The sequence below is a fragment of the Cavia porcellus genome, unplaced genomic scaffold (assembly GCF_034190915.1).
Source record: "Cavia porcellus strain 051 isolate PalLab524CR breed Dunkin Hartley unplaced genomic scaffold, mCavPor4.1 scaffold_30, whole genome shotgun sequence".
NCBI classification, from domain to species: Eukaryota; Metazoa; Chordata; class Mammalia; order Rodentia; family Caviidae; genus Cavia; species Cavia porcellus.
The window spans coordinates 3,248,262-3,273,748 of NW_026947513.1; positions in this window are offsets into that span (position 1 = coordinate 3,248,262).

A 25,487-nucleotide genomic window follows, 5' to 3' on the forward strand; every position below is an offset into this window, starting at 1 on the left:
ACATTAACCCTAACCCTAATCCTAACTATAACCATTAACCAAATCCCTAACCCTAACCCTAACCATAACCCTAACCCTCATACCAGAACCCTAACCAAAACCCCAATCCTAACCCTAACGCTAACCCTAAACGTAACCCTAACCCTAATCCTAAATTCCAAGGCAAAACCCTAATCCCAACCCTAACCCTAACACTTACACTAACCCTAATGCTAAACCCAAACCTAACTCAATCCCTAACCCAAACCCTAACCATGTCTAATCCTAACCCTAGCTCTATCCAAAATCATAAAACCTAAACTCTAACCATGACCTTAACCCTAACCCTAACCCTCAACCTAACGCTAACCCTAACACAAACCCTAACCTCTAAGCTTTACCCTAACCCTAACACTTACCATTACCCTAACACTAATCCTGAACTCTAACCTTAACCATAACCCTAACCATATTCCTATCAATAAACCCTAACACTAACCCTAACCCTACACCTAAACCTAACACTAAACCTAACCCTAACTTCTAACCCTAAGCTTAACCCTAACCCTAACCCTAAACATAAACCTAACTGTAAACCTAACACTAAACCTAACCCTAAACCTAAACCTAACATTATCGCTACACCTAACCCTAACCCTAAACCTAACATTAACCTCTAAACCTAAAGCTAACCCTAACACTAACGCTAACCTAAAGCAAACCCTAAACTCTAACCCTAATACTAACCCTAACAATAACACTAACCCTAACCCTAAACTCTAACCCTAACCCTCACCCAAGCCTCTAACTTGAACCCTAACCCTAACCGTAACCCTAACACTGACCCTAACTCTTACTTCTAACCCTAACCCTAACCCTAACCCTGATCCTAACTCTATCCCTAACCCTAACCCTCTAACCCTAACCCTAACCCTAAACCTAACACTAACAATAACCATAAACCCTAACCGTAACCCTAAAACTAACCGATACCTGTAACCCTAACACTAACCCTAACACTAACCATATTCCTTATACTAACACTAATCCTAAACTCTAACCCTAACACTCACACTAACCGTACACCTAAACCAAACCCTAATCCTAACCCCTAAGACAAAACCCTAAAACTAAACCTAAACCTAAACCTAACCCTAACCCTAAATCTAACCCTAACTCTAACCAGCAACATTACCCGAACCCTAACCCTAACCCTAACCCTAAACCTAACCCTAAACTTTAACCCTAAGCCTAACACTAACCTCTAATTCTAAACCTAACCCTAACACTAAACCTAACCCTAACCCTAACTTAACCCTAATCCTAAACCTAACCCTAACTCGAAACCTAACCCGAACCCTAACACTAACCCTAACACTAATGCTAAACCTAACCCTAAACTGTCACCCTAACGCTAAGCCGAACACTAACCTCTAACTCTAAACCAAACCCTAAATGTAACTCTAACCCTAACCCTTGCTCGAACCCTAACACTAATTCTAAACTCTAACACTAACCCTAACCCTAACCCTAAGCCTAACCCGAAACATAATTCTAACCTATAATCCTAACCATAAACTGAACCGAACCCTAACCATAACACTAACCCTAACCTTAACTATAACCTCTAACCATATCCCTAACCATAACCCTTACCCTAACCATAACCCTAACAATCTAACCCTAACCCTAACCTAAACACTAATCCTATCCCTTACGCTAAATTAAACCTAACTCTAATCCTAACCTCTAAGGCAAAACCCTACTACTAACCCGAAACTTAACCCTCTCTGAAACCTAACCCTAACCCTAACTATAACCTCTAACCATAACCCTAACCCTAACCTTAACCCTAGCCCTCTAACCATAACCATAACACTAACCCTAACCCTAAACCTAAACCTAGCCCTTACCATAACCCTAAACCTATTGCTAACACTAACCCTAATAATAACCCCTAAGGTAAAACCGTAATCCTAAACCTAAACCTAACCCTAAACCTAACCCTAAGACTAATCCTAACCCCTAACGCAAAACCCTAAACCTTACACTAATCCTAACCCTAACCCTAACCCTAAACCTAACCCTAACACTAATCCTAAGCCTGTAGCCTAACCCTAACTTTAACCGTCTACACCTAACCCTAAACCTAACCCTAACACTAACCCTAACCCAACCCTAACCATAAACTGAAGGGAACCCTAACCATTATCCTAACCCTAACGCTAACTATATCCTCTAACAATATCCCTATCCCTAACACTCAACCTAACCCTAACCCTGAAACAAACCCTAACCTATAAGCTTTACCCTAACCCTAACACTTACCATTACCCTAACACCAATCCTGAACTCTAACCCTAACCATAACCCTAACCCTAATCCTATCAATAAACCCTAACCCTAACCCTAACCCTACACCTAACCCTAACCCTAAATCTAACCCTAATCCTATCCCTAACCCTAACCCTAACTTCTAACCCTAACCTTAACCCTAACCCTAACCTTAAACTCAACCCTAACCCTAACCCTAACCCTGCCTGACCCTAACCCTAACCCTAACCCTAACCCTAACCCTAACCCATACCCGAACACTAACTGGAACTCTAAACCAAACCCTAACCCTAACACTAACACTAAACCTAACCTCTATCCCTAAATCTAACACTAAGCCTAACCCTAACACAAACCTAACTCCTAACCCTAACCCTAATCTTGACCCTAAACCTCAACCTAAACCTAACCCTAACCCTAATCATAACCGTAAAGCTAACTTCTAACACTAACACGAACATTAAACGTAAGCTTCAACCCGAACCCTAATCCTAACCCTAACCCTAACCCTAACGCAAACCCTAACTCTAACACTCGATCTAACTCTAACCTCTAACCATAACCCTAAACCTAAACCTAACCCTTACGCTAACCCTAACCCTAAACTCGAACTGTAACTGAAACTTTAACACTAAACCTAACACTAAACCTAACCCTAACCCTAACATTATCGCTAACCCTAACACTAACCCTAACCCTAACCCCTACACTAACCTCTAAACCTAAACCTAGTCCTACACTAACCCTAACCTAACGCTAACCCTAAACTCTAACCCTAATACTAACACTAACAATAACACTAACCCTAACCCTAAACTCTAACCCTAACCCTAACACAAGCCTCTAACTCAAACCCTAACCCTAACCGTAACGCTAACACTGATGCTAACTCTTACCTCTAACCCTAACCCTAACCCTAATCCTAACTCTATCCCTAACCCTAACCCTCTAACCCTAACCCTAACCCTAAACCTAACCCTAACAATAACCATAAACCCTAACCGTAACCCTAAAACTAACCCTAAACCTAACCCATACCTGTAACCCTCACACTAACCCTAACACTAACCCTATTCCTTACCCTAACGCTAATCCTAAACGCTAACCCTAACACTCACACTAACCATAAACCTAAACCAAACCCAAATCCTAACCCGTAAGGCAAAACCCTAAACCTAAACCTAAACCTAACCCTAACTCTAACCCGCAACATTACCCGAACCCTAACACTAACCCTAACCCTAAACCGAACCCTAAACAGTAACCCTAACCCTAACACTAACCTCTAATTCTAAACCTAACCCTAACATTAACCCTAACCCTAACCCTCACTTAACCCTAATCCTAACCCTAACCCTAACCTGAAACCTAACCCGAACCCTAAACCTAACCCTAACACTAATGCTAAACCGAACCCTAAGGTTTCACCCTAACACTAACCCGAACACTAACCTCTAACTCTAAAGCTAACCCTAAATCTAACTCTAACCCTAACCCTTACTCGAAGACTAACACTAATTCTAAACTCTAACACTAACCTTAACCCTAACCCTAATCCTAACCCTAACCACAATTCTAACCTATAATCCTAACCATAAACCGAACAGAACCCTAACCATAACACTAACCCTAACCATAACTATAACCTCTAACCATATCCCTAACCATAACCCTAACACAAACCATAACCGTAACAATCTAAACATAACCCTAACCTAAACACTAATCCTAACCCTTACGTAAAATTAAACATGACCCTAATCCTAACCCCTAAGGCAAAACCCTACTACTAACCCTAAACCTAACCCTAATCTGAAACCTAACCCTAACCCAAACTATAACCTCTAAACATAACCCTAACCCTAACATTAACACTAACCCTAACCATCTAACCCTAACCTTAACCCTAACCCTAACCCTAACCCTAAGCCTAAACCTGACCCTAACCTTAATCCTAACCCTAACCCTAACCCTAACACTAACACTAAAACTAACCCTAACCCTTACCCTAAACTTAACCCTAACCCTAACCCTGAACTTAATGCTAGCCGTAACCCTAAACTCTAACCCTAACCCTAACCTTAACAATAACCTCTAACTCTAAACGTAACCCTCTAACTCTAAACTCTAACCATAATCCTAATCATAAGCCTCTAACCATAAACATATCCATAACTCTAACAATAAAACCTAACCTAAAATTAACCCATACCTCTAAACCTGACTCTAACTCTAACACTCACCCTAACCCTAATACTAATCCTAAACTCTAACCCTAACCCTAACCCTGACCCTAACCCTAACTATAAGCCTAACCTAAAATCCTAACCACAACCAGAACCCGAACCCTAACATTAACCCTAACCCTAATCCTAACTATAACCATTAACCAAATCCCTAACCCTAACCCTAACCATAACCCTAACCCTCTAACCCGAACCCTAACCAAAACCCCAATCCTAAGCCTAAAGCTAACCCTAAACGTAACCCTAACCATAATCCTAAATTCCAAGGCAAATCCCTAATCCCAACCCTAACCCTAACCCTTACACTAACCCTAAACCTAAACGCAAACCTAACTCAATCCCTAACCCAAACCCTAACCATGTCTAATCCTAACCCTAACTCTATCCAAAATCATAAAACCTAAACTCTAAACATGACCTTAACCCTAACCCTAACCCTCACCCTAACGCTAACCATAACACAAACCCTAACCTCTAAGCTTTACCCGAACCCTAACACTTACCATTACCCTAACACTAATCCTGAACTCTAACCCTAACCATAATCCTAACCATATTCCTATCAATAAACCCTAACCCTAACCCTAACCCTACACCTAAACCTAAACCTAACCCTAACACTAAACCTAACCCTACCTTCTAACCCTAACATTAACCCTTACCCTAACCCTAAACATAAAACTAACTGTAAACCTAACACTAAACCTAACCCTAAACCTAAACCTAACCTTATCGCTACACCTAACCCTAACCCTAAACCTAACACTAACCTCTAAACCTAAAGCTAACCCTAACACTAACCCTAACCTAACGCAAACCCTAAACTCTAACCCTAATACTAACCCTAACAATAACACTAACCCTAACCCTAAACACTAACCCTAACCCTAACACAAGCCTCTAACTCAAACCCTAACCCTAACCGTAACCCTAACGCTGACCCTAACTCTTACTTCTAACCCTAACCCTAACCCTAATCCTGATCCTAACTCTATCCCTAACCCTAACCCTCTAACCTTAACCCTAACCCTAAACCTAACCCAAACAATAACCATAAACCCTAACCGTAACCCTAAAACTAACCCATACCTGTAACCCTAACACTAACCCTAACACTAACCATATTCCTTACCCTAACACTAATCCTAAACTCTAACCCTAACACTCACACTAACCGTAAACCTAAACCAAACCCTAATCCTAACCCCTAAGACAAAACCCTAAAACTATACCTAAACCTAAACCTAACCCTAACCCTAAACCTAACCCTAACTCTAACCAGCAACATTACCCGAACCCTAACACTAACCCTAACCCTAACTCTAACCCTAAACTTTAACCCTAACCCTAACACTAACCTCTAATTCTAAACCTAAACCTAACACTAAACCTAACCCTAACCCTAACTTAACCCTAATCCTAAACCTAACCCTAACTCGAAACCTAACCCGAACCCTAACACTAACCCTAACACTAATGCTAAACCTAACCCTAAATTTTCACCCTAACGCTAACCCGAATACTAACCTCTAACTCTAAACCAAACCCTAAATGTAACTCTAACCCTAACCCTTGCTCGAACCCTAACACTAATTCTAAACTCTAACACTAACCCTAACCCTAACCCTAAGCCTAACCCGAAACATAATTCTAACCTATAATCCTAACCATAAACTGAACCGAACCCTAACCATAACACTAACCCTAACCCTAACTATAACCTCTAACCATATCCCTAACCATAACCCTAACCCTAACCATAACCCTAACAATCTAACCCTAACCCTAACCTAAACACTAATCCTATCCCTTACGCTAAATTAAACCTAACCCTAATCCTAACCTCTAAGGCAAAACCCTACTACTAACCCGAAACTTAACCCTCTCTGAAACCTAACCCTAACCCTAACTATAACCTCTAACCATAACCCTAACCCTAACCTTAACACTAGCCCTCTAACCATAACCCTAACCCTAACCCTAACCCTAACCCTAACCCTAAACCTAGCCCTTACCATAACCCTAAACCTATTGCTAACACTAATCCTAATAATAACCCCTAAGTTAAAACCGTAATCCTAAACCTAACCCTAAGACTAATCCTAACCCCAAAGGCAAAACCCTAAACCTTACACTAATCCTAACCCTAACCCTAACCCTAAACATAACCCTAACACTAATTCTAAGCCTGAAGCCTAACCCTAACTTTAACCGTCTAGTCCTAACCCTAAACCTAACCCTAAACCTAACACTAACCCAACACTAACCAATAACTGAAGGGAACCCTAACCATTACCCTAACCGTAACGCTAACTATATCCTCTAACAATATCCCTATCCCTAACCCTCAACCTAACCCTAACCCTGAAACAAACCCTAACCTCTAAGATTTACCCTAACCCTAACACTTACCATTACCCTAACACCAATCCTGAACTCCAACCCTAACCATAACCCTAACCCTAATCCTATCAATAAACCCTAACCCTAACCCTAACCCTACACCTAAACCTAACCCTAACCCTAACCCAAACTCTAATCCTAACCCTAAACCTAACCCTAACCCTAACCCTAATCTAACTTCTAACCCTAACCTTAACCCTAACCTTAAACTTAACCCTAACCCTAACCCTCACCCTGCCTAACCCTAACCCTAACCCTAACCCTAACCCATACCCAAACACTAACTGGAACCCTAAACCAAACCCTAACCCTAACACTAACACTAAACCTAACCTCTATCCCTAAATCTAACACTAAGCCTAACCCTAACACAAACCTAACTCCTAACCCTAACCCTAATCTTGACCCTAAACCTCAACATAAACCTAACCCTAACCCTAATCATAACTGTAAAGCTAACTTCTAACACTAACACAAACATTAAAAGTAAGCTTCAACCCTAACCCTAACCCTAACGCAAACCCTAACTCTAACACTCAATCTAACGCTAACCTCTAACCATAACCCTAAACCTAAACCTAACACTAACCCTTACGCTAACCCTAACCCTAAACTCGAACTGTAACCGAAACTTTAACACTAACCCTATTCCTAATGCTAACCTCTAACCATCACCCTAACCCTAACCTTAACACTAACCTAACCGTAAACCTATCATCTGACCCTAACCCTAACCCTAAACATAAACCTAACTGTGAACCTAACACTAAACCTAACCCTAACCATAACATTATCGCTAACCCTAACACTAACCCTAACCCTAACCCTTACACTAATCTCTAAACCTAAACCTAGCCCTACACTAACCCTAACCTAACGCCAACCCTAACCTCTAACCCTAATACTAACACTAACAATAACACTAACCCTAACCCTAAACTCTAACCCTAACCCTAACACAAGCCTCTAACTCAAACCCTAACCCTAACCGTAACGCTAACACTGATGCTAACTCTTACCTCTAACCCTAACCCTAACCCTAATCCTAACTCTATCCCTAACCCTAACCCTCTAACCCTAACCCTAACCCTAAACCTAACCCTAACAATAACCATAAACCCTAACCGTAACCCAAAAACTAACCCTAAACCTAACCCATACCTGTAACCCTAACACAAACCCTAACACTAACCCTATTCCTTACCCTAACGCTAATCCTAAACGCTAACCCTAACACTCAGACTAACCGTAAACCTAAACCAAACCCTAATCCTCACCCCTAAGGCAAAACCCTAAACCTAAACCTAAACCTAACCCTAACCCTAAACCTAACCCTAACTCTAACCCGCAACATAACCCTAACCCTAACACTAACCTCTAATTCTAAACCTAACCCTAACATTAACCCTAACCCTAACCCTAACTTAACCCTAATCCTAACCCTAACCCTAACCCGAAACCTAATCTGAACCCGAACCCTAAGCCTAACACTAATGCTAAACCTAACCCTAAATTTCACCCTAACCCTAAGCCGAACACTAACCTCCAACTCTAAACCTAACCCTAAATGTAACTCTAACCCTAACCCTTACTCGAACCCTAACACTAATTCTAAACTCTAACCCTAACCCTAACCCTAACCCTAACCCTAACCCTAAACCTAAACCTAACACTAATCCTAACCCTGAAGCCTAACCCTAACCCTAACCATCTAACCTGAGCTATAACCTTAACCCTAACCCTAATCCTAACAATAAACCCTAACCCTAAACCTAATCCAAACACTAAACCTAACCCTAACCCTAAACCTGACCCTAACCCTAACCATAACTATAACCCTAAACCAAACCCTAATCCTAACCCCTTATGCAAAACACTAATCCTAACACTAAACCTAACTCTAACCCTAAACGCAAACCCTAACCCTACACCTAACACTAACCCTAATCCTAACACTAACCCTAATCCAAAACCTGACCCGAACCCTAAGCCTAACCATAACACTAACTCTAACCCTAACCCTAAAATTTAACCCTAACCTGAACCCTAACACTAACATCTAACTCTAAACCTAACCCTAACACTAAAACTAAACCTAAGCCTGTTGCTAACCTCACACTAACCCTAACACTAACCATCACCCTAACCCGAAAACTAAACCGAACCCTAACCCTAACACTAAATCTAACCATAAAATTTAACACTAACCCTAACCCGATCACTAACTTCTAACTCTACACCGAACCCTAAACCTAACCCAAACCCTAACCCTAACACTAACACTAATTCTAAACTCTAACCCTAACCCTAACCCTAACCCTAACCCTAATCCTAAACCTGACCATAAGACTAACCTATAATCCTAACCATAAACCGAAGGGAACCCTAACCATTACCCTAACCCAAACCCTAACTATTACCTCTAACATTATCCCTAACCCTAACCCTAAACTTAACCATAACCCTAACATTCTAACCCTAACCCTAACCTAAACCCTAATCCTAACCCTAACACTAAACTAAACTTTACCCTGATCCTAACCCTGAAGGCAAAAGCCTAATCCTAACCCTTACCCTAAACCTAATCTTAAACCTAACACTAACCCTGACTATAACCTCTAATCATAACCCTAACCCTAAACGTAACCCTAAGCCTAACCGTCTAACCCTTAGCTTAACCCTAACCCTAAACCAGGCCAAACAGTAACCCTAGCCCTATTGCTAACACTAACCCTAATACTAACCCCTAAGGCAAAAGTGTAATCCTAAACCTAACACTAACCCTAAACCTAACCGTAACACTAATCCTAACCCCTAAGGCAAAACCCTAAACCTAAACCTAACCCTAAACCTTACACTAACCCTAATCCTAACCCCAAACCTAAACATAACCCTTATCCTAACCCTGAAGCCTAACCCTAACCCTAACCATCTAACCTTAGCCCTAACCTTAACCCTAACCCTAATCCTAACAATAAACCCTAACCCTAACCCTAATCCAAACACTAAACCTAACCCTAAACCTAAACCTGACCCTAACCCTAATCCTAACCCTAACCCTAACCCTAACCTAAACCCTAATCCTAACCCTAACGCTAAACTAAACTTAATTCTAACCCTAACCCTGAACGTAACGCTAACTGTAACCCTAAACTCTAACCCTAACCCTAACTTTAACAATAACCTCTAACTCTAAACGTAACCCTCTAACTCTAAACTCTAACCATAACCCTAATCCTAAGCCTCTAACCCTAAACATATCCATAACTCTAACAATAAAACCTAACCTAAAATTAACCCATACCTCTAAACCTGACTCTAACCCTAACACTCACCCTAACCCTAATACTAATCCTAAACTCTAACCCTAACCCTAACCCTGACCCTAACCCTAACCATAAGCCTAACCTAAAATCCTAACCATAACCACAACCCGAACCCTACCATTAACCCTAACCCTAATGTTAACTATAACCTCTAATCAAATCCCTAACCTTAACCCTAACCATAACCCTAACGCTCTAACCGGAAACCTAACCAAAACCCCAATCATAACCCTAAAGCTAACCCTAAACGTAACCCTAACCCTAATCCTGAACTCTAAGACAAAACCCTAATCCCAACCCTAAACCTAACCCTTACACTAACCCTAAACCTAAACCCAAACCTAACTCAATCCCTAACTCAAACACTAACCATGTCGAATACTAACCCTAACTCTAACCAAAATCATAACCCTAAACTCTAACCATAACCTTAACCCTAACCCTAACCCTCAACCTAACCCTTACCCTAACACAAACCCTAACCTCTAAGCTTTACCCTATCCCTAACACTTACCATTACCCTAACACTAATCTTGAACTCTAACCCTAACCATAACCCTAACTCTAATCCTATCAATAAATCCTAACCCTAACCCTAACCCTAACTTGTAACCCAAACCTTAACCCTAACGCTAACCCTAAACTTAACCCTAATCCTAACCCTAACACTGTCTAACCCTAACCCTAACCCTAACCCTAACCCAATACCTAACACTAACTGGAACCCTCAACCTAACCCTAACCCTAACACTAACACTAAACCTAACCCCTAACCCTAAATCTAACACTAAGCCTAACCCTAACACAAAGCTAACTCCTAACCCTAACCCTAATCTTAACCCTAAACCTCAACCGAAACCTAACCCTAACCCTCATCATAACGGTAAAGCTAACTTCTAACACTAACCTGAACATTAAACCTAAGCTTCAACCCTAACCCTAACCCTATCCCTAACTCTAACGCAAACCCTAACTCTAACCCTCAATCTAACGCTAACCTCTAACCATAACCCTAACCCTAACCCTAACTATAACCTCTAACCATATCCCTAACAATAACCCTAACCCTAACCATAACCCTAACAATCTAACCCTAACCCTAAACTAAACACTAATCTTAACCCTTACGCTAAATTAAACCAAACCCTAATCCTAACCCCTAAGGCAAAACCCTACTACTAACCCTAAACTTAACCCTACTCTGAAACCTAACACTAACCCTAACTATAACCTCTAACCATAACCCTAACCCTAACCTTAACCCTAGCCCTCTAACCGTAACCCTAACCCTAACCCTAACCCTAAACCTAGCCCTAACCATAACCCTAAACCTATTGCTAACACTAACCCTAATAATAACCCCTAAGGTAAAACCGTAATCCTAAACCTAACCCTAAGACTAATCCTAACCCCTAAGGCAAAACCCTAAACCTTACACTAACCCTAACCCTAAACCTAACCCTAACACGAATCCTAAGCCTGAAGTCTAACCCTAACATTAACCATCTAAACCTAAGCCTAACCCTAACCCTAACCCTAACCATAAACCGAAGGGAACCCTAACCATTACCCTAACCCTAACCCTAACTATAACCTCTAACAATATCCCTAACCCTAACCCTAAACCTAACTATAACCCTAACACTGTAACCCTAACTCTACCTAAACCCTAATCCTAACCCTAACGCTAAAGTAAACCTAACACTAACCCTAAACCCTAAGGCAAAAGCCTAATCCTAACCCTAACCTTAAAGCTACTCTTAAACCTAACCCTAACCCTAATTATAACCTCTAACCATAACCCTAACACTAACCTTAACCCTAGCCCTGTAATCGTAACCCTAACCCTAACCCTAACCCTAAACCTAGCCCTAACCATAACCCTAAACCTATTGCTAACACTAACCCTAATAATAACCCCTAAGGTAAAACCGTAATCCTAAACCTAACCCTAAGACTAATCCTAACCCCTAAGGCAAAACCCTAAACCTTACACTAATCCTAACCCTAACCCTAACCTAAACCTAACCCTAACACGAATCCTAAGCCTGAAGCCTAACCCTAACATTAACCGTCTAAACCTAAGCCTAACCCTAACGCTAACCCTAACCATAAACCGAAGGGAACCCTAACCACTACCCTAACCCTAACCCTAACTATAACCTCTAACAATATCCCTAACCCTAACCCTAAACCTAACCATAACCCTAACACTGTAACCCTAACTCTAACCTAAACCCTAATCCTAACCCTAACGCTAAACTAAACCTAACCATAACCCTAACCCCTAAGGCAAAAGCCTAATCCTAACCCTAACCTTAAACCTAATCTTAAACCTAACCCTAACACTAACTATAACCTGTAACCATAACCCTAATCCTAACCTTAACCCTAACCCTAACCGTCTAACCCTAACCTTAACCCTAACCCTAAACCTAGCCCAAAGAGTAACCTTAGACCTATTGCTAACACTAAACCTAATACTAACCACTAAGGGAAAAGTGTAATCCTAAACCTGACCCTAACCCTAAACCTAACCGTAACACTAATCCTAACCCCTAAGGCAAAACCCTAAAACTAAACCTAACCCTAAACCTTACACTAACGCTAACCCTATCCCTAAACCTAAACCTAAACCTAACCCTAATCCTAACCCTGAAGCCTAACCCTAACCCTAACCATCTAACCTTAGCTCTAAACTTAACCCTAACCCTAATCCTAACAATAAACCCTAACCCTACACCTAATCCAAACACTAAACCTAACCCTAACCCTAAACATGACCCTAACCCTAACCCTAACCATAACCCTAAACCAAACCCTAATCCTAACCCCTTATGCAAAACACTAATCCTAACACTAAACCTAACCCTAACCCTAAACGCAAACCCTAACCCTACACCTAACACTAACCTTAATCCTAACACTAACCCTAATCCAAAACCTGACCCGAACCCTAACCCTAACCATAACACTAACTCTAACCCTAACCCTAAAATTTAACCCTAACCTGAACCCTAACACTAACATCTAACTCTAAACCTAACCCTAACACTAACACTAACACTAACCCTATTGCTAACCTCAAACTACCCCTAACACTAACCATCACCATAACCCGAAAACTAAACCGAACCCTAACCCTAACACTAAATCTAACCATAAATTTTAACAATAACCCTAACCCGATCACTAACTTCTGACTCTACATCGAACCCAAACCTAACCCAAACGCTAACCCTAACACTAACACTAATTCTAAACTCTAACCCTAACACTAACCCTAATCCTAAACCTGAACATAAGCCTAACCTATAATCCTAACCATAAACCGAAGGGAACCCTAACCATTACCCTAACATTAACCCTAACTATAACCTCTAACAATATCCCTAACCCTAACCCTAACCCTAACCCTAAACCTAACCATAACCGTAACACTCTAACCCTAACCCTAACCTAAACCCTAATCCTAACCCTAACGCTAAACTAAACCTAACCCTGATCCTAACCCCTAAGGCAAAAGCCTAATCCTAACCCTAACCCTAAAACTATTCTTAAACCTAACTCTAACCCTAACTATAACCTCTAACCATAACCCTAACCCTAACCCTAACCCTAACCCTAACCTTAACCCTAACCCTAACCGTCTAACCCTAACCTTAACCCTAAACCTAAACCTAGCCCAAACAGTAACCCTAGCCCTATTGCTAACACTAACCCTAATACTAACCCCTAAGGCAAAAACGTAATCCTAAACCTAACCCTAACCCTAAACCTAACCGTAACACAAATCCTAACCCCTAAGGCAAAACCCTAAACCTAAACCTAACCCTAAACCTTACACTAACCCTAACCCTAACCCCAAACCTAAACATAACCCTTATCGTAACCCTGAAGCCTAACCCTAACACTAACCATCTAACCTTAGCCCTAACCTTAACCCTAACCCTAATCCTAACTATAAACCCTAACCCTAACCCTAATCCAAACACTACACCTAACCCTAACCCTAAACCTGACCCTAACCTTAATCCTAACACTAACCCTAACCCTAACACTAACACTAAAACTAACCCTGACCCTTACCCTAAACTTAACCCTAACCCTAACCCTGAACTTAACGCTAGCCGTAACCCTAAACTCTAACCCTAACCCTAACTTTAACAATAACCTCTAACTCTAAACGTAACCCTCTAACTCTAAACTCTAACCATAACCCTAATCCTAAGCCTCTAACCCTAAACATATCCATAACTATAACAATAAAACCTAACCTAAAATTAACCCATACCTCTAAACCTGACTCTAACCCTAACACTCACCCTAACCTTAATACTAATCCTAAACTCTAACCCTAACCCTAACCCTGACCCTAACCCTAACCATAAGACTAACCTAAAATCCTAACCATAACCACAACCCGAACCCTAAAATTAACCCTAACCCTAATCTTAACTATAACCTCTAATCAAATCCCTAACCCTAACCCTAAACATAACCCTAACGCTCTAACCCGAACCCTAACCAAAATCCCAATCCTAACCCTAAAGCTAACCCTAAACGTAACCCTAACCCTAATCCTAAACTCTAAGGCAAAACCCTAATCTCAACCCTAAACCTAACGCTTACACTAACCCTAAACCTAAACCCAAACCTAACTCAATCCCTACCCCAAACACTAACCATGTCGAATACTAACCCTAACTCTAACCAAAATCATAACCCTAAACTCTAACCATAACCTTAACCCTAACCCTAACCCTCAACTTAACCCTAACCCTAACACAAACCCTAACCTCTAAGCTTTACCCTATCCCTAACACTTACCATTACCCTAACACTAATCTTGAACTCTAACCCTAACCATAACCCTAACTCTAATCCTATCAATAAATCCTAACCCTAACCCTAACCCTACACCTATACCTAACCATAACGCTAACCCTACACCTACATCTAACCCTAATCCTAACCCTAAACCTAACCCTAACCCTAACTTGTAACCCTAACCTTAACCCTAACGCTAACCCTAAACTTAACCCTAACCCTAACCCTAACCCTGTCTAACCCTAACCCTAACCCTAACCCTAACCCAATACCTAACACTAACTGGAACCCTAAACCTAACCCTAACCCTAACACTAACACTAAACCTAACCCCTAACCCTAAATCTAACACTAAGCCTAACCCTAACACAAAGCTAACTCCTAACCCTAACCCTAATCTTAACCCTAAACCTCAACCGAAACCTAACCCTAACCCTCATCATAACCGTAAAGCTAACTTCTAACACTAACCTGAACATTAAACCTAAGCTTCAACCCTAACCCTAACCCTATACCTAACCCTAACACAAACCCTAACTCTAACCCTCAATCTAACGCTAACCTCTAACCATAACCCTAACCCTAACCCTAACTATAACCTCTAACCATATCCCTAACAATAACCCTAACCCTAACCATAACCCTAACAATCTAACCCTAACTCTAAACTAAACACTAATCTTAACCCTTACGCTAAATTAAACCAAACACTAATCCTAACCCCTAAGGCAAAACCCTACTACTAACCCTAAACTTAACCCTACTCTGAAACCTAACACTAACCCTAACTATAACCTCTAACCATAACCCTAACCCTAACCTTAACCCTAGCCCTCTAACCGTAACCCTAACCCTAACCCTAACCCTAAACCTAGCCCTAACCATAACCCTAAACCTATTGCTAACACTAACCCTAATAATAATCCCTAAGGTAAAACCGTAATCCTAAACCTAACCCTAAGACTAATCCTAACCCCTAAGGCAAAACCCTAAACCTTACACTAATCCTAACCCTAACCCTAACCCTAAACCTAACCCTAACACGAATCCTAAGCCTGAAGCCTAACCCTAACATTAACCGTCTAAACCTGAGCCTAACCCTAACCCTAACCCTAACCATAAACCGAAGTAAACCCTAACCATTACCCTAACCCTAACCCTAACTATAACCTCTAATAATATCCCTAACCCTAACCCTAAACCAAACCATAACCCTAACACTGTAACCCTAACTCTAAACTAAAACCTAATCCTAACCCTAACGCTAAACTAAACCTAACCCGAACCCTAACCCCTAAGGCAAAAGCCTAATTCTAACCCTAACCTTAAACCTAATCTTAAACCTAACCCTAACCCTAACTATAACCTCTAACCATAACCCTAATCCTAACCTTAACCCTAACCCTAACCGTCTAACCCTAACCTTAACCCTAACCCTAAACGTAGCCCAAAGAGTAACCCTAGACCTATTGCTAACACTAAACCTAATACTAACCCCTAAGGGAAAAGTGTAATCCTAAACCTGACCCTAACACTAAACCTAACCATAACACTAATCCTAACCCCTAAGGCAAAACCCTAAACCTAAACCTAACCCTAAAACTTACACTAACACTAACCCTATCCCTAAACCTAAACCTAAACCTAACCCTAATCCTAACCCTGAAGCCTAACCCTAACCCTAACCATCTAACCTTAACTCTAACCTTAACCCTAACCCCAATCCTAACAATAAACCCTAACCCTAACCCTAATCCAAACACTAAACCTAACCCTAACCCTAAACCTGACCCTAATCCTAACCCTAAACCAAACCCTAATCCTAACCCCTTATGCAAAACACTAATCCTAACCCTAAACCTAACCCTAACCCTAAACGTAAACCCTAACCCTACACCTAACACTAACCCTAATCCTAACACTAACCCTAATCCAAAACCTGACCCGAACCCTAACCCTAACCATAACACTAACTCTAACCCTAACCCTAAAATTTAGCCCTAACCTGAACCCTAACACTAACATCTAACTCTAAACCTAACCCTCACACTAACACTAACCCTAACCCTATTGCTAACCTCACACTAACCCTAACACTAACCATCACCCTAACCCAAAAACTACACCGAACCCTAACCCTAACACTAAATCTAACCATAAATTTTAACACTAACCCTAACCCGATCACTAACTTCTAACTCTACACCGAATCCTAAACCTAACCCAAACCCTAACCCTAACACTAACACTAATTCTAAACTCTAACCCTAACCCTAACCCTAATCCTAAACCTAACCATAAACCTAACCTATAATCCTAACCATAAACCGAAGGGAACCCTAAACATTACCCTAACCCTAACCCTAACTATAACCTCTAACATTATCCCTAACCCTAACCTTAAACCTAACCATAACCCTAACACTCTAACCCTAACCCTAACCTAAACCCTAATCCTAACCCTAACGCTAAACTAAACCTTACCCTGATCCTAACCCCTAAGGCAAAAGCCTAATCCTAACCGTAACCCTAAACCTAATCTTAAACCTAACACTAACCCAAACTATAACCTCTAATCATAAGCATAAACCTAACCGTAACCCTAAGCCTAACCGTCTAACCCTTAACTTAACCCTAACCCTAAACCAGGCCAAACAGTAACCCTAGCCCTATTGCTAACACTAACCCTAATACTAACCCCTAAGGCAAAAGCGTAATCCTAAACCTAACCCTAACCCTAAACCTAACCATAACACTAATCCTAACCCCTAAAGCAAAACCCTAAACCTAAACCTAACCCTAAACCTAACCCTAAGACTAATCCTAACTCCTAGGCAAAACCCTAAACCTTACACTAATCCTAACCCTAACCATAACCCTAAACCTAACCCTAACACTAATCCTAAGCCTGAAGCCTAGCCCTAACTTTAACCGTCTAAACCTAACCCTAACCCTAACCCTAACCCTAACCTTAACCCTAATCCTAAACCTCGCCCAAATAGTAACCCTAGCCCTACTGCTAACACTAAACCTAATACTAACCCCTAAGGCAAAAGCGTAATCCTAAACCTAACCCTAACCCTAAACCTAACCGTAACACTAATCCTAACCCTTAAGGCAAAACCCGAAACCTAAACCTAACCCTAAACCGTACACTAATGCTAAACCTATCCCTAAACCTAAACCTAACCCTAATCCTAACCCTGAAGCCTAATCCTAACACTAACCATCTAACATTAGCCCTAACTTTAACCCTAACCCTAATCCTAACAATAAAGCCTAACCCTAACCCTAATCCAAACACTAAACCTAACCCTAACCCTAAACCTGACCCTAACCCTAATCCTAACCCTAACCCTAACCCTAACACTAACACTAAACCTAACCCTAACCCTTACCCTAAACTTAACCCTAACCCTAACCCTGAGCTTAACGCTAACCGTAACCCTAAACTCTAAACCTAACACTAACCTTAACACTAACCTCTAAAACTATTTTTTTTGTGTGTGTGTTTCATTTTTATCGGTACCAGGGATCGAACTCACGACCGCCTGCTTGCAAGGCAGGTGCTTATGCCGCTGAGCTAAATCCCCAGCCCCTAACCTCTAACTCTAAACGTAACCCTCTAACTCTAAGCTCTAACCATAACTCTAATCCTAACCCTCTAACCCTAACCATAACCATAACACTAACATTAAACCCTAACCTAAAATTAACCCATACCTCTAAACCTGACTCTAAACGTAACATTCACCCTAACCCTAATACTAATCCTAAACTCTAACCCTAACCTTAACCCTGACCCTAACCTTAACCATAAGCCTGACCTAAAATCCTAACCATAACCATAACCCGAACCCTAGCATTAACCCTAAACCTAATCCTAACTATAACCTCTAACCAAATCCCTAACCCTAACCCTAAACATAACCCTAACCCTCTAACCTGAACCCTAACCAAAACCCCAATCCTAACCCTAACCCTAACCCTAAACGTAACCCTAACCCTAATCCTAAACTCTAAGGCGAAACCCTAATCCCAACCCTAACCCTAACCCTTACACTAACCCTAAACCTAAACGAAAACCTAACTCAATCCCTAACCCAAAGTCTAACCATGTCTAATCCGAACCCTAACTCTAACCAAAATCATAACCCTAAACTCTAACCATGACCATAACCCTAACCCTAACCCTAACCCTCAACCTAACCCTAACCCTAACACAAACCCTAACCTCTAAGCTTCACCCTAACCCTAACCCTTACCATTACCCTAACACTAATCCTGAACTCTAACCCTAACAATAACCCTAACCCTATTCCTATAAATAAACCCTAACCAAACCCTAACCCTACACCTAAACCTAACCCTAAAATTAACCCTAACCCTAAATCTTACCCTAAACCTAATCCTAACCCTAACCCTAACCCTACCTTCTAAGCCTAACCTTAACCCTAACCCTAACCCTAAACTTAATCCTAACCCTAACCCTAACCATGTCTAACCCTAACCCTAAACCTAACCCTAACCCAAACCCGAACACTAACTGGAACCCTAAACCTAACCCTAACCCTAACACTAAACCTAACCTCTAACCCTCAATCTAACACTAAGCCTAACCCTAACACAAACCTAACTCCTAACACTAACCCTAATCTTTACCCTAAACCTCAACCTAAACCTAACCCTAAACCTAATCATAACCGTAAAGCTAACTTCAAACATTAACCCAAACATCAAACCTAAGCTTCAACTCTAACCCTAACTCTAAACCTAACCCTAACATCTACACCTAACCCTAACCCTAACCCTAACGCAAACCCTAACTCTAACCCTCAATCTAATGCTAACCTCTAACCATAACCCTAAACCTAAACCTAACCCTAACCCTTACGCTCACCCTAAACCTAAACTCGAACCGTAACCCAAACTTTAACACTAACCCTATTCCTAACGCTAACCTCTAACCATCACCCTAACCCTAACCTTAACACTAACCTAACCGTAAACCTATCTTCTAACCCTAACCCTAACCCTAACCCTAAACGTAAACCTAACTGTAAACCTAACACTAAACCTAACACTAAGCCTAACCCTAACATTATCGCTAAACCTAACCCTAACCCTAACCCTAACACTAACCTCTAAACCTAAACTTAACCCTAACACTAACCCTAACCTAACGCTAACCCTAAACTCTAACCCTAATACTAACCCTAACAATAAAACTAACCCTAACCCTAAACTCTAACCCTAACCCTAACACAAGCCTCTAACTCGAACCCTAACCCTAACCGTAACCCTAATGCTGACCCTAACTCTTACCTCTAACCCTAACCATAACCCTAACCCTAATCCTAACTCTATCCCTAACCCTAACCCTCTAACCCTAACCCTAACCCTAAACCTAACCCTAACAAGAACCATAAGCCCTAACCGTAACCCTAAAACTAACCCCAAAACTAACCCATACCTGTAACCCTAACACTAACCCTAACACTAAACATATTCCTTACCCTAACGCTAATCCTAAACTCTAACCCTAACACTCACACTAACCGTAAACCTAAACCAAACCCTAATCCTAACCCCTAAGGAAAAACCCTAAACCTAAACCTGAACCTAACCATAACGCTAAACCTAACCCTAACTCTAACCCGCAACATTACCCAAACCCTAAAACTAACCCTAACCCTAAACATAACCCTAAACTTTAACCCTAACCCTAACACTAACCTCTAATTCTAAACCTAACCCTAACACTAACCCTAACCCTAACCCTAACTTAACCCTATTCCCAACCCTAACCCTAAACCGAAACCTAACCCGAACCCTTAACCTAACCCTAACCCTAACCGTAAACCGAAGGGAACCCTAACCATTACCCTAACCCTAGCCCTAACTATAACTTCTAACAATATCCCTAACCCTATCCCTAACCCTAACCCTAACCCTAACCCTAACCCTAACCCTAAACTCTAACCCTAACCCTAACACAAGCCTCTAACTCGAACCCTAACCCTAACCGTAACCCTAACGCTGACCCTAACTCTTACCTCTAACCCTAACCCTAACCCTAACCCTAACCCTAATCCTAACTCTATCCCTAACCCTAACCCTCTAACCCTAACCCTAACCCTAACAATAACCATAAACCCTAACCGTAACCCTAAAACTAACCCTAAAACTAACCCATACTTGTAACTCTAACACTAACCCTAACACTAACCCTATTCCTTACCCTAATGCTAATCCTAAACTCTAAACCTAACACTCACACTAACCGTAAACCTAAACCAAACCCTAATACTAACCCCTAAGGCAAAACCCTAAACCTAAACCTAAACCTAGACCTAACCCTAACGCTAAACCTAACCCTAACTCTAACCCGCAACATTACCCGAACCCTAACACTAACCCTAACCCGAAACCTAACCATAAACTTTAACCCTAACCCTAACACTAACCTCTAATTCTAAACCTAACCCTTACACTAACCCTAAACTTAACCATAACTTAACCCTAATCCTAACCCTAACCCTAACCCGAAACCTAACCCGAACCCTAACCCTAACCCTAACCCTAACACTAATGCTAAACCTAACCCTAAGCTTTCACCCTAACCCTAACCCAAACACTAACCTCTAACTCTAAACCTAACCCTAAATCTAACTCTAACCCTAACCCTTACTCGAACCCTAACACTAATTCTAAACTCTAACTCTAACCTTAACCCTAACCCTAATCCTAACCCTAACCATAATTCTAACCTATAATCCTAACCATAAACCGAACCGAACCCTAACCATAACACTAACCCTAACCCTAACTATAACCTCTAACCATATCCCTAGCCATAACCCTAACCCTAACCATAACCCTAACAATCTAACCCTAACCCTAACCTAAACACTAATCCTAACCCTTACGCTAAATTAAACCTAACCCTAATCCTAAGCCCTAAGGCAAAACCCTACTACTAACCCTAAACCTAACCCTAACCCTAACCCTAACTATAACCTCTAACCATAACCCTAACCCTAACCTTAACCCTAGCCCTCTAACCATAACCCTAACCCTAACCCTAATCCTAAACCTAGCTCTAACCATAACCCTAAACCTATTGCTAACACTAACCCTAATAATAACCCCTCAGGTAAAACCGTAATCCTAAACCTAACCCTAACCCTAAACCTGACCCTAAGACTAATCCTAACCCCTAAGGCAAAACCCTAAACCTAACCATAACCCTAACACTCTAACCCTAACCCTAAACCTAAGCCTAACACTAATCCTAAGCCTGAAGCCTAACCCTAACTTTAACCGTCTAACCTTATCCCTAACCTTAACCCTAAACCTAATCTTAACAATAAACCCTAACCCTAGCCATAAACTTAAGTCCAAACCCTAAACCTAACCCTAAGCCTAATCCTAACCGTAACCCTATTCCTAACCCTAACCCTAAACCTAACCTCTAACCCTAAACTTAACCCTAACCCTAAACCAAATGCTAACCGTAACCCCAAACTTGAACCGTAACCCTAACCCTAATCTTAACCCTAAACTTTCACCCTAATCCTAACCTTAACCCTAACCCTAACCTAACCCGAAACCTAATGCCTAATTGTAACCCAAAACCTAACCCTAACACTAAAACGAATCCCTAACCCTAACCCTTGCAATAACCCTAACCCTAACCCTAAACTAACCCTAACCCTAACCCTAACCCTACCCCTAATGGTAACACTAACCCAAACCTGAACCTCAACTTAATGGTAACCCTAACTCTAAACCCTAACCCTAACCATAACCCTAACCCTAACCCAATCCATAAACCTAAATCTAACTCTATCCCCAAAACCCAAACCCAAACCTTGAACATAACCCTAACACTAACCCTAACTCTAACACTAACTTTAACCCTAAGCTCTAACCCTAACATTAACCCTAAATATAACCATAACCCTAACAATAACACAAACCTAATTTCTAACCCTAACCCTAAACCTCAACCTAACACTAACCTGAACCATAGACCTAAAGCTAACTTCTAACCCTAACCCTAACACTAAAGCTAAACTTCAACCCTAACCTTAACCCTAACCCTAACCCTAACACTAACACTAACACTAACACTAAACCTAACCTCTAACACTAACCCTAACCCAAACTCTAGCCCTAACCATAACCCTAAACTGTAACATTAACCCTAACACAAACCTCTAACTCTAACACTAACACTAACCCTAAACCTAGCCCTAACCTTCAACCCTAACCCTAACACTAACCCTAATCCTAACGCTATCCCTAATCCTAACCCTCTAACCTTAATCCTAACACTAACCCTAACCCTAACCCTAACCCTAACAATAAGCCTAACTTATAATCCTAACCATAAACCGAACCCGAACCCTAACCATAACCCAAACCCTAACTATAACCATAAAGCTAACTTCTAAACATAACCCAAACACTAAACCTAAGCTTCAACCCTATCCCTAATACTAACCCTAATCTGAACATCTACGCCTAACACTAACCCTAACCCTAATGCTAACACTAACACTAACCCTCAATCTAAATCTAACCTCTAACCATAACCCTAAACCTAACGCTAACCCTAACCCTTACGCTAACCCTAACCCTAAATTCATACCGTAACCTAAACCCTAACACTAACCCTAATCCTAACCCTAACCTCTAACCCTAACGCTAACCCTAACCCTAAAACTTACCCTAACCCTAACACTAAACCTAACATTAACCCTAACCCTAAACCCTAACCCTAACCCTAACACTATTGCTAAACCTAACCCTAACCCTAACTTCTACCCTAAACCTAACCCTAACCCTAACCTAACGCTAACCCTAACCTCTAACCTTAACCCTAACCCTAACACTAACACTAACACTAACCCTAACCCTAAATTCTAACCTTAAAACTAACACTAACCCTAACCCTAACCCTGAACTCTAACCATAACCCTAACACAAACCTCTAACTCTAAACCTAACCCTAACCCTAATCCTAACCTCTAACCCTAACCCTAACCCTAATCCTAACCCTATCGCTAACCCTAACCCTCGAACCCCAACCCTAACCCTAAACATGACCTTAACACTAACCATAAACACTAACCCTAACCCTAAAACTAAACCTAAAACTAACACATACCTCTAACCCTAACGCTAACCCTAACCGTAGCCCTATCCCTTACCCTAACCCTAACACTAATACTAAACTCTAACCTAACCCTAACCCTAACCCTAACCCTAAACCAAACCCTAATCCTAACCCCTAAGGCAAAACCCTAATCCTAACCCTAAACCTAACTCTAACACTAACCCTAATGCTAAACGCAAACCCTAACCCTAACCTTAAACTAACCCTAACCCTAACCCTAACCCTAGCCCTAACCCAAACCCTAACCCTAACCCTAACACTAACCCTAAACCTAACCCTAAACTTTAACCCTAACCCTAACACTATCCTATAACTCTAAACCTAACCCTAACACTAAACCTAACCCTAACCCTAAACACTAAGGCTAACCCAAACACACACCTGTAATTCTAACATGAACCCTAACCCTAACCTCTAACCCTAACCCTAACCCTATTCCTAATGCTGTCCCTAACCCTAACCCTCTAACCCTAACCATAACCCTAACCATAACACTAACCCTATCCCTAACACAAACCTCTAACGCTAACCCTAACCCTAACCCTAACCCTAGCCCTAACTCAAACCCTAACCCTAACCCTAACACTAACCCTAAACCTAACCCTAAACTTTAACCCTAACCCTAACACTATCCTATAACTGTAAACCTAACCCTAACACTAAACCTAACCCTAACCCTAAACGCTAAGGCTAACCCTAACACAAACCTGTAATTCTAACCCAAACCCTAAACCTAACCCTAAACTTAACCTCTAACCCTAACCCTAACCCTATTCCTAACACTGTCCCTAACCCTAACCCTCTAACCCTAACCATAACCATAACCCTAACACTAACCCTATCCCTAACACAAACCTCTAACGCTAACCCTAACCCTAACCATAACCATAACCCTAACACTAACACTAACCCTAACCCTAAACCTAACCCTAACCATAAACCTAATTTATAATCCTAACCATAACCTGAACCCGAACCTTAACCATAACTCTAACCCAAACTATAACCTCTAACCATATCCATAACCCTAACCCTAACACTAACCTTCTAACCCTAATCCTAACCCAAACCCTAATCCTAACCGTAACGCTAACACTAACTCTAACACCAACCCTAATCCTAATCCCTAAGGCAAAACCCTAATCCTAACCCTAACCCTAACCCTCACACTAACTCTAATCCTAA